Raw genomic sequence first — 22,357 nt, forward strand, 5'->3', positions numbered from 1 at the left:
CACAAGAACCATTTAACCGAATAATTAATTATTACAATATTTAGCACACATTGAAACTTTAAAAATTATGACGATTTATCTTGTTTTTCCTTTAAAATTACACGTGTAACAGAATTTAATGATGTAATAAAGTAATTTAATAAAAATATATAAGATGAGATAAAATGTACACAATATCCAAATCCATAAATCCAAATATATATATCATACTTTAGTGACAAGCAAAACATATATTTCAACATTAGGGTATTATAACTTCGCATCAATTTAGAGGATGTACTGTAGCATCTGATCCGTAGCAATGTCAAGGATTTATCATCCGAATTGCATTCGCGCAATATGATCTAAGATCCAGGTCATGCTCGTAAAGCAGATCTTGATGTGACTCACTTCTGGAAATGCATTATCCTATTCTCTGAATCTGTATCGTAAAGTAAATGTCAATCAAGATTGTTCCAAACAGTATAACTATAGGAATCTTTGTTAATAAAAGCATACGCCTAGTATTAGAAAAAAATATTTACAATACAAAAAACTAATAAGTAAATAAAAATTAAAAAAGATAAAAAATTTTAGCTTTTCACAAAATAATGCAATATATTGAAATAATATTATTAAAATATAGATAGATATTTTAATTATATTATTAAATTATGAAAAATGCATAATGAAAAAATTATAATAATAACACATTGATAACATTTAATATGATTTCTGTATAAAAATCTAGGATTTTCACTGAAGACTCTTAACAAAAGTCGAATTGAAAGTAGAGATTCAGCAGTGCCTATTTTTTATTAGATACACGATATTACTATTAGAATGATTTATTACATGTGAAATCACTCTGTGTGTGTAATAGTTGATTATGTATTTAAAGCAAAATTGAACAAGATAAATGAGAAATTATATTAAAAATTATAATATTTAATTTATTTGCATCATTAAAATGAATTTTTTATGTTTACATACAAACTAGCGAAATAATGATTGGCGCATTAAAATTTTTATGAATTTTATTGATTAATATAAATAAAAAAAGTGAAAAAGAATATGTTGTGTCCATGTTGATAATAAATAAGTTTTTACATTTTGTAACTCAACATTTTTGTATAATTATATTTTTGTATGATTACAGCTATATTAATAAATATTAATAAAGTGAATAATAGAAAATAACAAGTTAGATACAAAAATATTTTTGTTTAAAACATATCATTTACTTCATTATTTACTTAATTATATAATAATTTTCGTATATATACATATGTATAATTATATAATTAAGATTATTAATGATAGCACTAATAACACACAAAAAATCATATTAAATACACATACGGAAATATATATAAAGTGTTCTTAAACTTATCATTTTTTCGACCAATTTAGAGACAATTTTTTCTCAGCAAAAATGTTGAGGCATCAATAGTTTTCGATTATCAATATTTTATAAGCGATTGAAAAAGAAAGATTTTTTGCAAACTGAACTTCGGGAAGCTAACAATTACATTCTTTACTTAATTTCAAATATAATTTACTTTCATAAAATTTTAATTTAAGAATCAAGATATTATATTTAAATTTTGTTTAAGACTTAGTTATATAATATATATAATGATAAAAATTGAAAGTTTGTAAAAAATGATGACCTCTTTTAACATTTTAGCTGAGGAAAAATTATTTCTAAATTGATTGGAGAATCCATTTTTGAAAGAATGTACAATAGTTAATTAAAAACCCTATATATACATATATAGGTAAAAGAAAAGTTAAATTTTTATATGATTGTGAATTGAAAGAAAATTAATTCTATTATGCTTATATATTTATAATGTTTGTGTTTTTAATAAAAAAACTATTAGTCTTTTTTAATAAAAATATTATTACATTTAATACATATATACACAAAACATTAAATTATTAACATAGAAGGGTTTAACACTTTAGTACCAATAATATTACAATTAAAATGCAATAAAAGCCACATGTTGATGGTTAATCGAGAGGATTCTCTATCGGCTTTTAAAGTATATTTGAATCCAGCGATATAACTGTATAATATAATTGCTTTCATGCATAATTTTCAAAACAACAATTATTTAGTACACTCATAGAGTGAGCGTGAACGGAAAATTAATTGATCCTACGTGCTATTTTACGTCATTGGCTAGCTTGACTGACCTGAAAAATGCAAAGTCGTTTTAACATATCAGATGTGCTAGGTAATTTTACTACCGGGGGACAATAGTGACTACATTGCAATTAACATCGTAAACTAACTTTATCGATCCGTATGAAACCACAAGCGAGCATGAAGCAGACTCGGCGACATAAGATCCCTTTCCCTGGAACAGGAAAACATAAGCGAAGAGGAATCACATCGAGTTGTTAATTAAAATCGTTAAATGACCAAGCCGACGATAAAGCCGTTCCCTACATTCACGTCTGTTTACATAATTTATTAGTGAGAGATTTCGGTAAAGAGCAAAAGAAAGGGAAATCGGTGAATAACGAAGTAAAACAAAGTGTCGCGCACAGGTGTGCGGTAAGAATTTCAAAAAACTAGAATCTAAAGAAACCAAAAGGTAGAGAGAGAGAGAGAGAGAGAGAGAGAGAGAGAGAGAGAGAGGAGAGAAGGAGAGGAGAAAAAGCAATTTGTTTCAACCTGACAATGAGATACAGATAAAATTAACTATTCATTATCATGTTTGGAAAGTATCACGTTATCGTTTTAAACAGCAAAGATTAAGCACATGTCAGATACGAACAAAACATTTCAAACATGTAAAAGATAAATTCTCTTCTGCAAGATGATAAAAAATTAAAAGAGAGAAGGTGACATTTAATATCATTGCGCGAATAACTCATTCGTGAATAATTATAATAATATGAGGCTATTAATGAATGTCCAATCCTACTTTCAGTTGATATAATATATCATAAAAAAAAACAAATATGTCTTGCTGCAAAAATGTGAGAGAGAAACAAAAAGTTAAACGCACGATTATTAATGTAATCTTTAATTTCTTGAAAATTAGCCTTTTTTTATGAATTTGGAGAACATTGACTATGTAATATGTAAATGTAATATACATATATACATATATATATATATTAATTATAATAATTTTAAAATAAATAACATAATAAAGATAACGTGTGGATTACATAATGACTTTCAATCGCATTTTTTTAGTAATAAGTAAAAGTACGGTTTCTGAAATATCTTGAATTAATACTGATATATATGTATATATATATATATATATATATATATATATATATATATATATATATATCAGTGTTAATTCAAAATTTATAATATGAGTGCAATAATAATATTAATTTTAAAATAAGATAAGATAATGTGTGGATTATATAATGACTTTCGATCGCAGAAAAAATATAATCGAAAGTCATTATGTAATCCACACGTTATCTTTATTATTTTATCTTATTTTAAAATTGTTATAATTATTATTGCACTTATATTATAAAAATCTTGCTACCAAAAATAGTGTTATAAATAATAGATAATATATGTAATATTATAATATATATGCATATACACAAACACACACGTGCGTGCGTAAACACACACACACACGCACACACACGCGCACACACACACACGCACACACACACACACGCACACACACACACACACACACACACACACACATATATATATATATATATATATATATATATATATATATATATTGTTGTATATAAAAAAAATTAAAATAAAGAAAGTAGTTTGTCAATTACAGTCTACCTCCTCTAATAAAATTTAAACACGAAGCGAGTATAATCGATTCTATATAGAGATGTACGCAAGAGATGCTGCAGTTTCTTTAATCCTTTCTGATCTCGTACTGAGAGGATGTTGTAAATGTAGTTGGTTAAATTAGTTCGTGACTTCGTGCAAGGATTAAATAGCGTACCTACATCATCCAGCACCAATCAGAGAGTTTGATTCAACGGAATACAATTAAACCAAGTTAATAAGTTACCTGAGTCGAAATCTAGCTGAACGGTCAAATGCGCGCATGCGTTGTTCGGCCATTTCTTTTACGCAAAAGTTTACTCCTGTAAATTCTATCCTGTCCACCTAACTAATAAATGTACTTTGACCATTCACGGCAAAGACTATTACTAAAAGTTACGATTTATGTAATCAAATAACTCTCCTTTATTTTTCTCATAAACAGAATCGTTAAACCGACGTACAATCAATTTTTTGTAATTACTGCAAATGTTTACATTAAAAGAGCTTCATGTTTTTATATGAATTATGTTGTTATGACATAAACAATTGTAGGAAAATACAATATGATAAACATTTAATCCCAGATATCTAAGGTAACATTACGAGTAATTAAGTGCAACAACTGAGTACTTGATGTGTAATAGTTTACTGAATCTAAATTTAAAATAGATATGGAATTTTTTACATGTGTATATTAAAAAACTTTTTTTTCTCTTTGTTTTAATATCATTTAAAATAGATATAAGTTAGATAATAATAAATACCTAAAGTTAGACATAATTATTTGACGTTTCTTCAGTTATTTATCAATATTTGACAGTAAGCTTGAATCAAAATAATAAAAATATTTGAAAAAAGTTATTCATATATTTCTCTAATCACCATTTTGTAGCAATTTCTTCTTTAAAGTGCACTAATAAACTTATGGTAACTTAACACGAATAAATTATTGTCTTGCAATCATTTATAATTCATTTTTTGTACTAATTTAATTAAAAGTAACTAATTTTTCTAGAAAAGTGTCTCTCTCCGATTTTGGTGAAGTTTGTTATAGTATATCAAAATAAAGCCAACAACACACGCTACGATTTTTCTTACTAGTTTCATTATTTGATTTGTTATGTGCTGTTTAACGAGGTACTCTACGTGTTCCAATTATAAGAGTACTACTAGTTTTGGTTTCACACGTGCAGATTATCTTACGTGTTGGCTTAATATATTTAGTTATAAAATTTCTGGAAATTTCAATATATTCTTCAAAACTGTAACAATTCTCTACATAATAGCCAATCATAATAAACTTTGTCGTACAAATAAATGAAATTATCTGGCATATATTGAGCGCGTTCGGGGAGATACTATTAGCGCTAACAGTGTCGTTCTGTCTTTGTTACTCATTAAAAGTTGAACAAAGATAGAACGATGCTGTTAGCGCTAATAGTTTCCCCGAACGCGCCCATTCATTCATATGAAATAGTGACTGCATTCAGAAGACAAAGGTGATCAGTGAGCAAGCCAACGGCACAAAAAATTATTAATTATTGGTTTTTACTTTAAAGTACACTGAATTTGGCAAACAATTGCTTACGATTTTTTTCATGGTGGCCATTATGTTTTTATGGAGCAAAATGTACAAGAAATTGTGAAATTACTTAATTTCAATAAGAAAAAGTGGAAAATAAAGTCAATTAATATTAAAAAAATTGGTTTCCTGACACTACATTAATTTTTACTAATTGTAAGTGTTAGCAACAGAAAAAGAAACATTTAAAAATTTGTTTTCTCTACCGAAATTTGAAAAAAATTTCAAAATTGCCGGTGTCAGCGTTATCCAAAGCATATCACGAGAAGGTCGCACATAGCGTACTTATCTTAATACTTATATCTTTATACTTATCTTAAAATATATAATTACTTTTAGACATATAAATACTTTTATATAAAAATACTATCTTAATACGTTTATCTTTATATTTATCTACTATTACTTCTATTTTTCGCGTTTTTGACAGATCGTATATAACTAGTAAGAAACCACGTTTTGAAAATAGCATCGAATCTATTACCAAAAACTAGCATGCTGATACGTACAGCAGCACGTAGTACACAATATTTCAAGTTTATATAGCAAGTATGACTGCTAGTAAAATGTCTCGTATGCGGTCTAGTACGAAAAATCGTACTGTGTGCCGCTAGCTTAAGATACAGATTTTTTTATTTGTGTCCTAATGCCGCTAAGGAATTGAAACAAATTCTTCTTTTCTTAAAGAAATCAGTCTTTACATTTCTGAACAAATACCGTCAAAACCATAAAAGATATACTGTTAAATATAAAATATACTGTTATGATTTTGAAGTTAATTTACAATACAACATCAATTTCTGAAAAATCTATTCTTCTATATAATCTTCCATAATTTATAGTTTTTTTATAGTTTTAGCCCTAATATTTTATTTTCTATCAAGTTTTAATTATAATTTAATTAACAGCGAATTAATTAATTCTTTTAAAATTATATATTATCACCCGGTTATAAGTCGTATGTTTAATATCTTTTCGAAATGTTGCTCGATTTCCAAAACAAAGGTCTATTTTATTATAATTGTCCTACAATTGTAATCATATTTATTTGACTTCTAAGTTTTAATCATTAGCAGCCTTAAATATTTTTTTTTACATTTATATGATCACTCGTTAGAAAGTATATCAGGTTTTCACTAAATGTCGTTACTAAATATAAAAAAATCGTGATATTTTATACAATATTAGCTTTAGAAAGTAAGAGTTTTTTATGTCTCATGGGAATGCTATTCAGAACTCTAATTAAAAAACTGGAAAAATTATATACCTTTCTTAAAACTTACAAAGAAATCTCACAAACTCGAAAATTATGATTTTCAAACTTTACAATATAACAGAGAGAGAGAGAGAGAGAGAGAGAGAAAGAGAGAGAGAAAGAGAGAGACGGAGGGAGGGAGAGAGAAGGAGAGAAGGAAGGAGATAAATAGATAAATATAATAAATTTATAAATTATAATAAATTTATAAATTTCTAGTTGCAGATTAAAAACGCTTCTAAGACATGAAATCATCCTTCATATTTAAAGCGACTTTTTACTTTTCTCGATAACATTTTGAAAATTATTCGATTTATTATATCAAAAAATGTCATACAAAAAAGTTTTTATTATAAGAACATTTCTATTTAATTACACACATACACACATTAAAAGTTTTTAAAATAATTTTTTAAAAAATTTTTAAATAAATCTTTGAGAAAAATTATTTAAAAAAATGTTTTAATATGATTAAATAAAGATATTGTTTCGATAAAAGTTTTGCATAAAACATATTTTTTGAAATCTTGGTAAAACGTTCGTGTTTGTTGTTTTTGGTGCAATAAAACGGTTGGTAATGTTGCTTTATCGTTCTTTAATTATATATCTTCGAATCCCATCAATTTAATCATGACAAAAATTTACCCATGATTGACGTTTTTAATTTTTAACAATATCTTGTCGGTGTAATATAGTAACATATATAGATTGTATACAATGGTAACATCTGTAAGGCGCCTACTAGGAACACTTTGATATCTGGGAACTTTGTAGCAAAACGTAGAACTTGTCAGTCGGTAAAATATGTAACTTTAATATGTATTTAGTAATTTTTTTAAACATTTTAAAATAGATTTATATTTGTAAATATTTTATGAGCTAAGTGAAAAACGTCTAGAATAAATATTTTTATTAAATAATACAATCTTTAAAAAAGTATACTTTTAGATATTTTTTATTATACTACAAGAGAGAAAAAATGTTAATAATATCAATTATTTGACTCTATTGCTTTAATATATTTTTAGAACACATTGTAATTTATATACTTTTAGTAATATATTTTATATAGGATTGTACTTTTTATCGATAAAATAAAAGTTTGTACAATATTTCAGGAATTGATTCTAGATATCTTCTGTTGAGAGTACTGATTTTAATTAAAAAGAGAAAATGGACTTTTTATTTACACTACAATAAGAAACTGTATATTTATATATTTTAAGTTTAATGAATTAATTCAATTAACTCAATTTGAAATATATATTATTTTTTAATTAAGAATTTTTACCTTGTGATATTGTAAATCTAGTTATTGATAATTCATTATTTTGATATATTTTCAAATTTTTCAGGGCCCATCAAATTCATTTATCAAATACGCAAATTTACTTATTGTTAGTCTTTCAGAATATTGTCGATGTATCTACTCTGTAGCGTTTTCATATAATTTCTTCTGTTACTCAACAGATGACATTACAGTCATTTTGTGATTACAATTATATAATCTTTTTAATTGTATATGTATATTTGAACATATTTTTTTTATTTTATAATTTGTCATATTAATCGAAATTATTCACTTATGCTAATAGCAAATTTTATTCAACAAATTTAAATCAAATGGTAATCAAATGTTATCAATGAAAATAATAAATAGAGGACAACTACCAAATGCACAGTAATGAAGTAAATTAATACATTAAAATATCATAAAGAGAATATATAATCATATAACATAAAGAATTTTATTTTTTTTTTTTAATTTTTTGTATTTATATTGTAGTAATTTTATGCAGATTATAAAACACATAAATAATCTACTTTGCATGTATTTTCATGAATTTTACTTTTTATTATCTTTATTATCTTTTATTATCTTTTTATTATCTACTCTTTACATTATACACATTAGATATTAATCCTTAAATATACAGATCTGAATTTGTGATCTCCAACTAATGCATTCCGACGTCAAAATTAGTTTATGTCTTATCTTGTTATGTAAACAAGTCTCAGCATTCTCTATTCTAATCAATTTTAAAATATGTTTTAATCAGTAAACATTAAAGCAGCAATGTTTAAAATTACATCTTTCATATTCTGATGTCTGATCGTTCAGCTTAAATGTAAATTACGTTAGAGTTTAATTTAACATGATCCCGCGAAACACCCACGCGATACTTGTTAGCTTTATTAGCAGTAAATTCATGTTTGTCTGAAACAAAATTTACCAGTATTTGTTTAAAATTCCATCGCAAACTTGTATGGAAAAAAGTTATATAATTATATAATATTTTTAAAAATGCATGTTTTTCGTAAGAATTATAAAACCAATTATATCCTACAAAATGTCACGTTGAAAGATTTCAAAAAAAATTTCGATAAGAACTATTAATAATTAATAATATCAAGCTATTACTCTTATTTTATATATATTTGATTGATTTCAATTGATTAATTAGTTTAAAATTTAATACTCAGAAATTAATTTCTTTATAAAATATATCAATTTAAACGAAAAAAATAAAGCATCTTTTAAAGTTTTCTTAAATTTAAGTTACGTTATTTTATACAGAAATTTACTTTTGTCAAAGCTCAAAATATAATAATAAATTTTAAAATACAAAATATAAAATATTATATTGAATAATGAAATATCTCAATTCATTTATAAAAACCGTTTTTGAGTCATTAATTTTCTTTCCTAAGAATCTGTTCAGAAATTTTTATATCATTTTTTAAAATATATTTTAAAAGCTTAATAAATTATATAAGAAAGATAAATATTTTTAAGTATGACGAATTAGACAGACGGCATTAGAGAGGATAAATTTTTGTTTTCATTTAATTTAATCTGATTGATTGCATCAGGAATAGAATATCTTATTCTCAAGATAACAACTTATATATTTCAGGATAAAATTCAATTGAATGGAACAGAAATATCCTATTGTCTCGAAAAGATGGAGTTTTCACGTATAAGTCTTTACGCTACCATCGACACGTTGAGCATGTCAGAGAATTAATGGTTCTCTGGCATTCTTTCTCCGACAATTGTGAACATTCCCGTCGTATGTGCACACACGCACCGCGTTTACACACGTGTCCAACATACATACGGCCACTAATTACGCGACGCCGATCGCAATCTATTCAAGCTTGTTTATCGGGGACCTATACCTCGGTTGCATTGAACCATATGCATCACATGTCAGTGAGACGATGCTCTGTTCCTCGCACATGCAATGCGAATAAAATTCACCCCCCATCGCACATACGAATCAGCAGTCACGCTCAAGCGTCACATTCACGCGTTATCTGTATCGGGAATAAGATTACTGATTGTGAGATGCTTTACAAAACATATTCATGTAAAATTGTATTTCGAGTCATATATCGAGATCAAATTGATTCATGTTGATAAGAGGATCCAGTTATCAGTTTAAATTTTCAAAACAAGAAAAAAGATCGAAAAAAAACTAAATAAAAGAAAAGAACTCTTGCTGTTGAAGATCCAGATAAGATATCAACTTATTTCTTTTTCATATAAATATGTATAATGTTATACGTATTTGCATTTTTTTATGTACACTTTTATTATGTACAAATTATACATTTTTATTTATTACATTGTATAAAATTATACATTTTTATTTATTACATTGTATAAAATTATACATTTTTATTTATTACATTGTATAAAATTATACATTTTTATTTATTACATTGTATAAAATTATACATTTTTATTGAAGCGTGATAAATTATGAAACCTATATGTAAATCTTAAATACATAAATATAGGATGTATTATATCCATTATATAATTATTCGAAGTGAGATATATAACTTTCTCCTATATATATATATATTTAATATTATTCCTACACTGATATAATTTTTACTTTATATAATTAATTAATTAAAATGACAATTGGCACGTGTAATTAAAATATATTATTATATTCTCTCTTTCTTATATAATATTTTATCTTGGAAAGAAGTATCGAAGAAATAGATATCCAATATTATAAAAAAGACATTTAAGAGAAAAGAAAGGAAAAGATTTAACATAAAGTATATTTAAAACATACTTAAAACTTAATGTTTAAATCCTGTTTCCTATCATATTCCAAATAAAATATCAATTTATTTCTCTTTCATATGTGTAACGTTATACATATTTGTACTTTTATTGTGTGCACTAGAATTATAAATTTTTATTTATTACATTGTACAAAAGTTTAGATCAAAACATTATTTGTTGAAAATAAATTTTTTTTTTGAAGCGATACATTTTTTAAGTAAATTATGCAGTGTATATAAATCTTACATATATAAATGTTAGATATATTATTATCAAAATTATACTAGTTCATTGCAAGTGCTCGTTTCCTCCTCGCGCTCGTGATGTGCTGGTCACGTGCGGGCACGTGATGATGACACCCGCATAGTCACAATGAAAAAACGCAGTTACCGCAGAAAAGAGCCCAAGACAAGGTCGTTTCGTTTAACAAGAAAAAAATGTAATCGGAAATTTCTTTTATTTTGATTTATCTCTTTCGATCTTATCTTCAGTTTTCTTTTTTTTATCTTGTTGCTTTTCATCTTTGCGTGCTTTGGATAAATTGTAATTTTTTTTCTCGAAACTTCGATTAAAATCGCGTGACTAAAACTAAGAGAATATAATTTTTCCTTTCTGCAAATTTGCGATGCAAATTGATATTTAAATGGAATTCATCTAACGAAATATGTCATTTAACTGTCCTTGTGAAAAACCTGAAATAATTTTATATTTAACATAGCATATCAACATGTGTGCAAACAGTTTATTAAGAATGATTTTATTCTCCTTTTTCTTTTCTTTGTAATTAAAAAAATTACTTTATTAGCAAAATACATTTGAAATTGTGGACATAAAATTGACACATACATACGTATTTGTGATGTAAACTATGTAAAAATTTAAAAAAAAGATATTTTTCATACATTTAAAATGTAATTTAATTAAAATATATTATAATTTTTTTATTAATTTATTTTAGAGAAGATATACTTTTACGTATCTGTATATAAAAAATTTCTAATTATTAGATTAAATAGAAAGAGAAGTTCCCGTCTAGTGTATTTATATGAGATTTTGGTTGATTTTTGACAGTTCTATTTTATTACGAAACTTTTTATGTGCGCAGCCCAAAATGACTTATGCAACTGATTGATTGCTTTAAAGCCACTGTATACGTAAAAGTCATAATAAAATAAACAAAATTATTTTAGCACATTTTTATAGGGAGCTCAGAGCATCGCTACTGCAATTATTTAGCGCAAATAAGAACCGTATATGACATTTATATGTGCGCGAGTATAAATGAAATGTTAATGACAACAATGACATTTCTTACATGAAAATTTTTACTTTTTAAATTGAAGCTTTATATTGTAAACTATCTTTATTTATATGTTGTAGACAACAAAAATAAAATCATTTCTCTACAAAAAGGATTTATCGATTAATTTTATTAGTATAAAGTCGATCGGCTTAGTTGTTATTGAAATTCGAAAATCTAACGTACCAAGCGACTTTCGTATAAATATATTGTCGACTTGGCTCTTATTGTTATATACAATCGGATATTATAAATGCATTTAGCATCAGACGCTACTATGTCTCTTGATCGTGCCATATGCTTTTTTCAACACTCGTTTCCTTACGTACTCCTTTGCCATACGTCTTACCGCAACAAGGTTACAAAAAAGGGTGAATCGGTGATTTTATGTGCACCTGCGAAACGAAGCGTAACTAATGTGTCGATTTCATTGCGTGGAAGACGTGCTTTAATTTACGAAATTAATAAAGTTCATGGGCCGGGGGGAAAGCACGGGTTAAGCATTAATCGTTGAATAATCATTTACAATGTATTATGTGCAGTGCATAATAAAGATCCGTGAAAATCAGGAACGATAACATCTTTCGTATGATTATTTCAATAATATCATATAAACGTTTAATATTTTTTAGTATCCACCATGTCAAAATTTCCTCTTTTTAAGAGAAAAATTTCCTGAGATACTCGACAAAGTACAAAAATAAAAATTAAAAAATTCAAATAAACTCTTACGATATAGAATCAAATAAAAGCTAGTTAAACCAAATCATGTATGTCTATGTCAATAACATTTCTATGCTGTTTATATAAAGATAAAAGATTCATTTCTTTTTATAGAAGATAAAAATTCTATTGCGCCATTTGTATTTTGCAATTTTCATAACTTGTTGAAAAAATTAAGCGAGTTTATATATACAGGGTGTTCGGTAATTCGTAAAAAATCTCACGTATACAGATAGAGCGGATCAAACTGAGCAAAAATGTTCTATATCATTTTGCGATTTTCACAATAATTATTAAGAAATTAATTAAAAAATATCGACCAATTCGTGTGAATATTAGCACGTGACGAGAAAAGCCAACCCGCTATCATGCGTGCACATATATGTATATATAATATATATAATATATATATATATATTGAAAAAGATATTCAACCTGTCGTATTCAAAGTGAGATAAAATTATACTTTAACCATATAAAGTAAACATATGAACTCAAAGATTAAATATATTAAAGTTGTAGAATAATTTAAAAGAATATTTCGGCATGCAAATATAATAATACTAATAATTCAGGATCAACTAGTTAATATTCACGATTTTAAACTCTATATTTTAATCTTTATTATATGTATATACATATACAAAAAATCTCATTTTAAGAATAAAAATTTATTAGTAAAAAATAAATTGTCCTCTTTTTAATTAAGTGAGATTTAGATTCTCAGGAGGAAAAATTCGTACGTTTTCTGCAATGTTAAAATAATATGTTTCTTTTTGAAAATATAACTGGCGAAATAAAAAAGATACATATATATATATATATAACACGGCATTTAATTTTGTACACTTACATTGTCATAGTAAAAACGCTTCATACTTGTCATAAACGTTTTCAAGATACCAACTTTTAAATTGTTGTTAAATTTTAAAAGTGATTTCCAATATATGTTGAGATATCTTTGAACTACATACATTGTCTAAACAATTTCTTATGTGAAACAAAAAGTTGCAAACGGTAGCTGTAACAGTACTGGTAATTATCTGTCGTCACCGCAATTACATATAATTTTTGATTGATTGCTTTCTCCGTATAACTCCGGGATAAGAATACGCGGGATGAAAGAGCACACGATGCTGCGTACGCCCTTGTTCCGTAATGGAAGCGCGTTCTTAATTTGCCCCTTGAAATCGCCAATCGGCCCGACCGATTACGCGGCGCGCACCGCGAAACATACGATCGGGTAAATGGCAATAAATAACAGAGTACTACTTCTGCGTTCAGGAAAATTGATAGGTACTGTTCGTCGCTTAACGCGCGATACAGCGTTATATAAACTGGAACATTGTAATAACGAGAGAACTATGAAGACCTACTACTATTATCACCTCTCCTTAATATCTGATTAAACTTTTCATAATGGTGAATTTCAAGAAGAAATATATACACAAATTTATATTTAATTTTCCAGTTTATTGAAAGAATATGAGAAAGTAGCTATTACAGAGAGTTTAAAGTTTATATAGAAGATAAATGGAGAGATATGACAATATTAAACGATTGGTAAAATATGTTAAATCCAACATACATTATGAAATGTAAATTATAAATTTTTTTACTTATTTCCGAAAATCTTACAATATTATTGTAAGAAAGCATACATTTTTATTCCTTAACATTCAAGCGCGACCTGATGTTGCATGTGCTCTCAAAATCGCCGCTGGTAAATTGTAATTCGCCTTCGACGCGGATAACATCGCAAAATTAAAGTCGGTGAGTAGTGTTCGCAAGCGCTTGGTTGCTTTTTAATTCTTCTTTCTTTTGCTTGGCTACGCGCTCCCTTATTGTGCATCGAAACACGGTATTTCGGAATGCGCCACACACAACAAGGTTGCTATAATGCAACGTCGACTGGGATGAGTGGGCGGTTTTATATGAAAAGGAGCGAAACTAATACACAAAATTTCAAGCGAGGCAAACGAGATACGTCGAGGCCGGGTTTAGCAGCTTGGTGAAGGACCAACTTCCATCTGGAAAAAAAAGAGACTATCAAGGCCATCGTCAAGATAATTGAGTTTAAGATAGCGATATTAATTATTATACATGGATGCTTCAAATCGCTTTCATAACCGCAATTTAGAACGTCTAGAATATATCGCACTATGTATTTTTATAGCTAATGAAAATATATCTTTTTAGTATTTTTATTTATAGAAACGTGTGTGTATGAATCATCCTTTCAAATTGTCTGTTTCTACTGCGTTAAAATTAAAGAACGAATATTTTTCGCATTCGAAATAAAGAGAATTTTTGTAAATTTTATGTAAATTTTATTGTATAGTTTCAAGTTAAATTGACTTGATTTAATGATACTTTATTCTAATGCGTTAATATTTTATGAGCACAACATGACAGCTGCCGTCATAAGAACTCCACTACATTGTCTAGACCTGAATTCTCTTTAAATTTTGACAAAGGAACTAACGTTTGGTTGAAAGAATTAGCACTAAACTAAAACTATATTTGTCTTATCGTTCAAATCGAAATTATTCATTGTATATTATTTAGGGAACCCTATATTTTTAAGAACTGTAAAAAGACAGCTGCTCGAAATGATAATCCCTTTTGAAGATGCTCCAGTCATTGATTGATCCTAATATTAGATACGGTCATATTATCAACATGTTGTTTAGTAAACTAATTTGCATATTTTTACTAAATAGAGACGAATAAAAAATAGGCTAATAAAAATAATATCTAAAAAAATTTAATTCTAATATAATTAAGAAAATAATAATTTAGAGAAGAAATAAATTATAAATTCCTTTAAAAATAGCGTATAAATGACATGTTTGAGAAATATCTACTGAAATTGGCTTGTGCTTGCCTATTTTATAATTGTGAAAAAAACATAAATTAATTTCTCTTTTTTATTTATCTTAATTTATTTATTTAAAGATAGTTAATTATCTATTACAATATATATTATATATAAAAAATATTCTAATCTTACTCTCTTTTGCTATATATTTTTTTTCTTTTTCTCATATATAACATGGAAGGATAGATGGAACTACGGTCGTATTAGATGACCTTGCATCCTGCTTCTCGCATCATTTGATGAACTCGAATCTCTGTTAAACGTACTCTCTGATCCTTCCACGTGGACGCATAGATCGTGATGAAATTAATTAAATTCGTATATTGCTAAGAGTTTGTGTGTAATTAGTTATTAAATAAATCGTAATTTAATTGTAAGTGCTGCATTTATCTTTTAATAAATCATTATGAGTGTGCTGTTTTTAATTAAAAGATAAAGTAATATCTCACGTGGTTATATAATATGTTTGGGTTTGTTGAAAATTAATAGATTGTTTACGCAATCTAAACAATCAATTTATGGTGCTTTTTTGAATATTTAATATTGTGAAATTTAGTGAAAATCTTGGTGAATAGTTTATTTAAAAGAATGTGATTATACTGAAACGAATATTGCTTCTGAGATATGGATACCGATAACCTCTATTCTTGTGGGAAAAGCTCTATATTAACAGTTAATTTATTTATATAATGCAATTAATATGCAATTAATGTACAAAGATATAAAGTGCAATTAATGTTCAAAGTTTTGAGTTGTTTTATATTGATTTTCATATCAATTTTGTGCAGTTTGATGATTTCACTTTTAATGGTGTTTGAAGTGATGCAGTTAAATATATTTGTGTGAAAATCTGAGCGTTTGGTGAAAAAAAATTATTGCAAATTTATAAAATGCTTAAAGTGTTTGTGTTATGAAAATATAGATTTTTGTTTGTTTAAAATTTTATTTATTGTGTTATGTGCTATAATTTGGAATATCAGAGAAGGCGTAACAGTTGTCCAGCACGTGAGTTTTAATTATTTTATATTTCTGTGTGTTTTATTAGTAAGCATGAAATGAGTCCAAGTATTTAATTTGACGATAATTGACTAGTGAAGACGTAAATAAATGCGACTCAATCAAAAATATAATATTGTGGTCGGAATTAAAATTAAATTAATAAAAAACTATTACAATAAAAAATATTTTTTTATAATAATATACAATCATTTTTCATAGCTTTGATTATTGAAATTATATCTGTTTATAAAATTAATATTTTAATAATTTTATTAGTATAAACATCAATTTGAAATATAAACTAAACATGTATCTCATTTTAATATGAACGTATTTAAAATGTATTATTAATTTAATTGAATTCAGAGTAAAAAACATTATTGTTTAATATTACAACAAAATTAGATTTCATCATCAATTTTTCATTTTTGAAGAATTTTATTAACATATTCATGTATATACATAATTAATAAAAAAAAGAATGAGAAAGATCATATTATATATTACTTTTGGATCATATTGTATATTACTAATAGAGACAATAAAAAGGCCCAATAATTACGCTGACTATATTGCCACAATGAAAAGATTACACATCAGTTAAGAATTTGACACCTTATCAAATTTGAATCAGATCACAAATGGAAGCTCAAGTGTTAATATGCATCGCGCGTCATCAACCTGTCTTTCTTCCTTATATAGGGGATAGTCCTGAAATCTTTCTAATTGCTTTGTAGAAATTCCGGTTGCACGGAAACGCGTCGTGTATGTATATACATACATTAAGAAATCGACTTGACGATCGTCAAGCAGAAGATACACCTGCGTGGTCGCGTGCAGCTGGCTGACTCCTGGGTGACTTCTCGAGAATCGGATTCGATTGCTCTTCGACTTTTCCGGAATGGATACAACAAGTAGGGACAGGCGGAAAAAAAGATAAAAAAAGAAAGAGGTAACCGCGAAGCACCATCACGTCAGATCCAGGTGAAACCCGATGTGAAGTCGCAGGTGAAGCGATACCAAGACGCTAAGAGCCAAGAATATTAACAGAGAAATGAACTCACAGGGACTATACTATCCAGGTGGAAGTCAAACGAAAGAGTGACAGAGAAAAAAATGGTCCCCCGCGTCGAATTGCTATATTTACCTCTTTCTTGTGCTCTCTTTTCGAAGCACTTTTCACACGCCGCTAGTAAAAACTACCGATGAATCATATGATTGATTGTTGTTATGATTTGCGAACTTTTCCTGTCGAGCAAAAGGGGAATTGATGGAAATTTCGCGGCAGATAGGATATTCGATGAGAACTATTCTTGAAATATGTTTTTACGTTTTCAAACTACGGGAAATATATTCTAAGTTCTAAATAGATATTATATACACATGTGTGTATATATTCGTAAAAAATGTACAATAAATTAAAATAATGCTATATATAAGTTACATGGAAGACACATAATGTTTGAGATGACTAAAAATTATGATTAAATGAGAAGATATTGTTTACAAAAATATTATGTCGTCTAACAAAATTAGAATAATTTATGTTTTATGTAAAACAAGCTTATATCGCACGCGGGCAATTTATAGTAGTGATATCGATTCGATTTGTATAGAAAATCGATTCTTTTTCTTCAAAAATTGATTTTTTTTCTGTTCGGTTTTTCTATGAATCGATTCTTGCAATAGAGAATCGACTTTCGATCCATCGATATGCTTATTCATCTACGTCTTGCCACGTGACAATTTTTATCCATTTCTTGAGAATTGACTTTGTCAATAAAGACTCTTAAGAAAAGATTTACAGTAAATAAAAAATAAGCAATAAATAAAAAAAATATTTACAAAATTAACAGTAAAAAACGGAAAATTATTTTAGTCTGTGGTTATGACATTTATAAGTCATGGTAACACATAATCAGCAATACGATTTCTTAGACAATGACTTAGATTAATTTGTGATTAGTTAATTATTTTGAGCGCTAGTACATACAATAGCCAATAAGGAATCCTATCGAGAAAAGAAATTACATTTTTGTTTTTTTAAGGAAAAGATTATTAGTGATTATTTTTTTATGCTTTAAATCTAGAATTGAATGCATAAGAAGCATATGTGAAACATATGCGTAAGAAGCATAGCTTACATATGAGAAACTATGTTCACTGCGTGAACAAAGATTACAACATTGATAAAAAAAGTAAAAATTGATTATGACCTCTTAAATCGTTGTAATAAAAAATCTCTGTGCTATTTTTATTTTTAAGTCATCTATCACAAATTTTTAGATTTTTTAAAACAAATCTTTATTCTTTTTAAATCATACTTCATATAGATTGAATCATTCCTGTACAAGTACGCCCAATTAACTTTAGATTTATTATATAGACTAGTATATTTATAAATAAGAAAAAATGCTTATTATATGTCATTTTTTAGATCAATTTTTAGTTCAAATTTCATTTTTTTAGTAAATCGAATTTAGTTATTTCGACTCAAGATCGATTAAAAAATCGATTTTTTTTTTTTAAAGATCACCTATCATTAAAGTTACAGTAACGAAAATCTGAAACAATTAAAAAATAATAATCAATAATATAACGTTACAAATAATTTTATAAAAGTAGATTTTTGTCGTGAACTCATTATTTATCAAAATTTGTAAAACATTACGGCTAAATTTAATGCCTTCTTAAACATGAGAATAACGGTAACAATTAACTTTAGTATACGTTTGCTAAATCAATTCTTATGCACAATACAGGAACTTCTCGCGAGTAAATTGGCGGAAAAGAAATAAGGCCTGTACTTCATCCAGAGGGGAAGCAATAACTGCTTCCTGTTGGCGTTGGCGCAACGCCGTAATTTCAGTAATTCTTCATTTCTCCCCGCGTTTTTCTTCCCCCAATCCCCTCCCTGTGTTCTCGACGTTTTGTTTTGTCAAAATTGCTCGCGGCAATGCTCGAGTCGGCACCGCTTTCTTTTCCCTCTCCCCCTTTTTTTAACTCTTCTCTTTCTCTTTCTCTTTCATCGTTCTTTTATTTATTCCAAGCCTATCGCGCGTTGATTGTATCAAGGCTTTGTGCGGTTTCCTCGACGTTTTTCGCGTGTTCGCCAACTGTTATTGGCCGAAAAAAAGATTACGCGCGGGACTCCGTTTACCGTCACGCGGGCACGAGGGCGGCCCGTAAAAATAAAGCAGATAAAAATGGAGCAGAGAGAAAAGTAAGCCGAGAAAGAGAAAGAGAGAGAGAGAGGAAGGAACGCGGGTACGCACTAACAAGTGGCCAGATTACAATGTGTACGTCGGCAATTTAAACTTTTGCAACTTGGTCAGTGGCAGCCGATCGACGTGGCGCTGCCCCGCAAAAACATCCGTAGGATGCGCGCCGTTTTCTGCCAGGTGTTGCGTCTTTGTTTGCATAAAGAGAGTACCGGCAGCGGTATCCTGTTTGGTGAGATATTCGTTTAAATAGGATTATATACGGGCGCTTCGTTTTGCGACGGATATTTAATATGCGAGATATATTCCATACATGGCCAATAAATATAATATAAATAGGAGTAGTTATATAAGTATAATTAAGAAAATGTCACACAGAGTATCTAAAAAAAACATTAGATTTATGCGCTGCATAAGATTGCCTGTTTTTATCGCTGGCATAAAGTTAATAAATTTAAACTTGATTTTATTTCTAAGAATAATATCGAAAAGATAAAAATTTTATTCTTTTTATTAGAAAAGATATATTCGCTTTTAATTCCAGATAAAAGTAGATGACACTAAAATTATATGATTTAATTTTACATGCATTTTACTTGATTTTAACCTAAATGAAGTTAATTGAATTAATAGTTTCATTCAATTTTAGAAACAATATTAGAAATTTCATAAAAGTTCTTAATATAAAAAAGAGATAGATAAGAGAGGGAACATACTCAGAGACACGATTTTTATATAATTAATACATCAATAAAAAAAGAAAAAATAATTAATATACTTTTTAAATAGTACATTTTTAATTAATTTTTTGAAATTTTCGAAACATTTATTTCTCAGTTTCATGAGTCATTATATTTTCAACATATTTACATCAGTAATATATCTCTAACATTAGTCATATAATTATCATATTAATATTAGATTAACAAAGATAAAGACGTAGATATATTTCAATATATTTACATCAGTAAGATATCTCTAGTACTAGTCATATAATTATCATATTAATATTAGATTAACAAAGATATAGAATCACTGTCTATCAATTCAGTTCTTTAAATAATTTCGAAGTAAAACTTGCATCTCATCCTCTACAAACTAACATCATGACGAAACCGCAGCTGCTCGTCAATAATCATCGGTCTCATCTTCGGTGCACAGAATTGCACTCGCGAATGAGACCATTGATGCAGATATCAATTATGCGTCGCGCATTCATGGTTGTCGGTTTAAATATCGATATTCCCGCGGAATGTCCTTCGACAGATTCATAAATATTCGTGGTAGGAAAGAAGACGCTCGCATCCCTCTTGCCCCCATCAACTTGGCCCTTAACCCCGGCAATTTTTTATTCTTCAGCAGGCGCATATATGCTGCTGCAAACGCGAGCCATTAGAGCGAGAAAGAGAGAAAGAGAAAGAACGATTCGAAAACGCGCCCCGTTCTCGTTCGTGAAGGAAGATCGCAAGCACGCAGCTGTCGCTCTCTCAGCACCTGCCTCTCCTGCGATCAATCCTCCGTTTCTCCCGTGCGTGTACACGCAGGTCAGACCGATGTGTAGGTGTGCGTTGGATTTTACGCGTTTTACCTGCGGGCTGCCGTGTACACATGCACACGCGCACGCGTACGATCACGATTTACTGGCGCATCATTCCTTAAGAGAACACGAAAAAAATCGGACGGGGTTGAAAGTGGGCAAATGAGCGCGAGGGGGCTCAAGTGAGATGGGATGATATCAAATATTCTGTGTACACCAGATTTATCAGCACATCTATTTATGCAACCAATTGAAAGAAACATATACTGTACGAAATTTAAACTTTATTTTAAATTTGCAAATAAATACGTATTATTTAAAATGTAAATTATTCTAACAATAAGTTGAAAAATATCTAGATGCGCATCACATTATATTATTTAAATCGTTATTGCATAAAAAATAAAAAACGTAAAATTTTCTTTTGAAATCATTTAATATCAAAAACAGGATGAGCAAAATAATACTTAAAATATCTTTGTTATAAACAATCAATGTGAGAAATAAATAATAATTTATTTGTATATTAATTAAAAAATCTTATTTCAAATACTCTTATTTAATTTTAACAAATAAAAATAAATCTTTCAAAAATACAGATTTCTCATTAAATATTTTAAGTTATCAATTAATCAAAATAATTATTTTTTTCCATTATATGTTAAATTTTTGAATATAAAGTTATAATGTGTCTTTATCATCATAATAGAAAATAAATTTTGTAATATGTTATTTAAATAATGTCACTTAAATAAAACTATTTAAGTAATTATTTTTTAAAAATATCTATCGCTTGACATTTTTCAATGCTTACTAATGACTTCTAAAGAAAAGTGTAATATAAGTGCAACGTGTCAATGGTCGTGGCAGCGTCACGTTAGCGCTATTGCAAAATTAATAATCTATGCTCAGTTTGCGTGAATAATCTCGTAGTAAGCACTTCGGTAGATAAAGTATTTTCATTAAAGCAAATTCTCGTGAGAGTCCGCACTGC

General features: G+C 27.7%; 1 protein-coding gene across 1 annotated transcript in view; it reads left to right on the forward strand.

Moving 5' to 3' along the window:
- The window catches only part of Myc (bHLH transcription factor Myc), a 201,175-nt gene that overhangs the window by 100,057 nt on the left and 78,761 nt on the right, over window positions 1–22,357 (forward strand). The gene's annotated exons all lie outside the window — the stretch shown is intronic.

Source organism: Anoplolepis gracilipes, chromosome 5 (genome assembly GCF_047496725.1).
Source record: "Anoplolepis gracilipes chromosome 5, ASM4749672v1, whole genome shotgun sequence".
In the NCBI taxonomy this organism is placed as follows: Eukaryota; Metazoa; Arthropoda; class Insecta; order Hymenoptera; family Formicidae; genus Anoplolepis; species Anoplolepis gracilipes.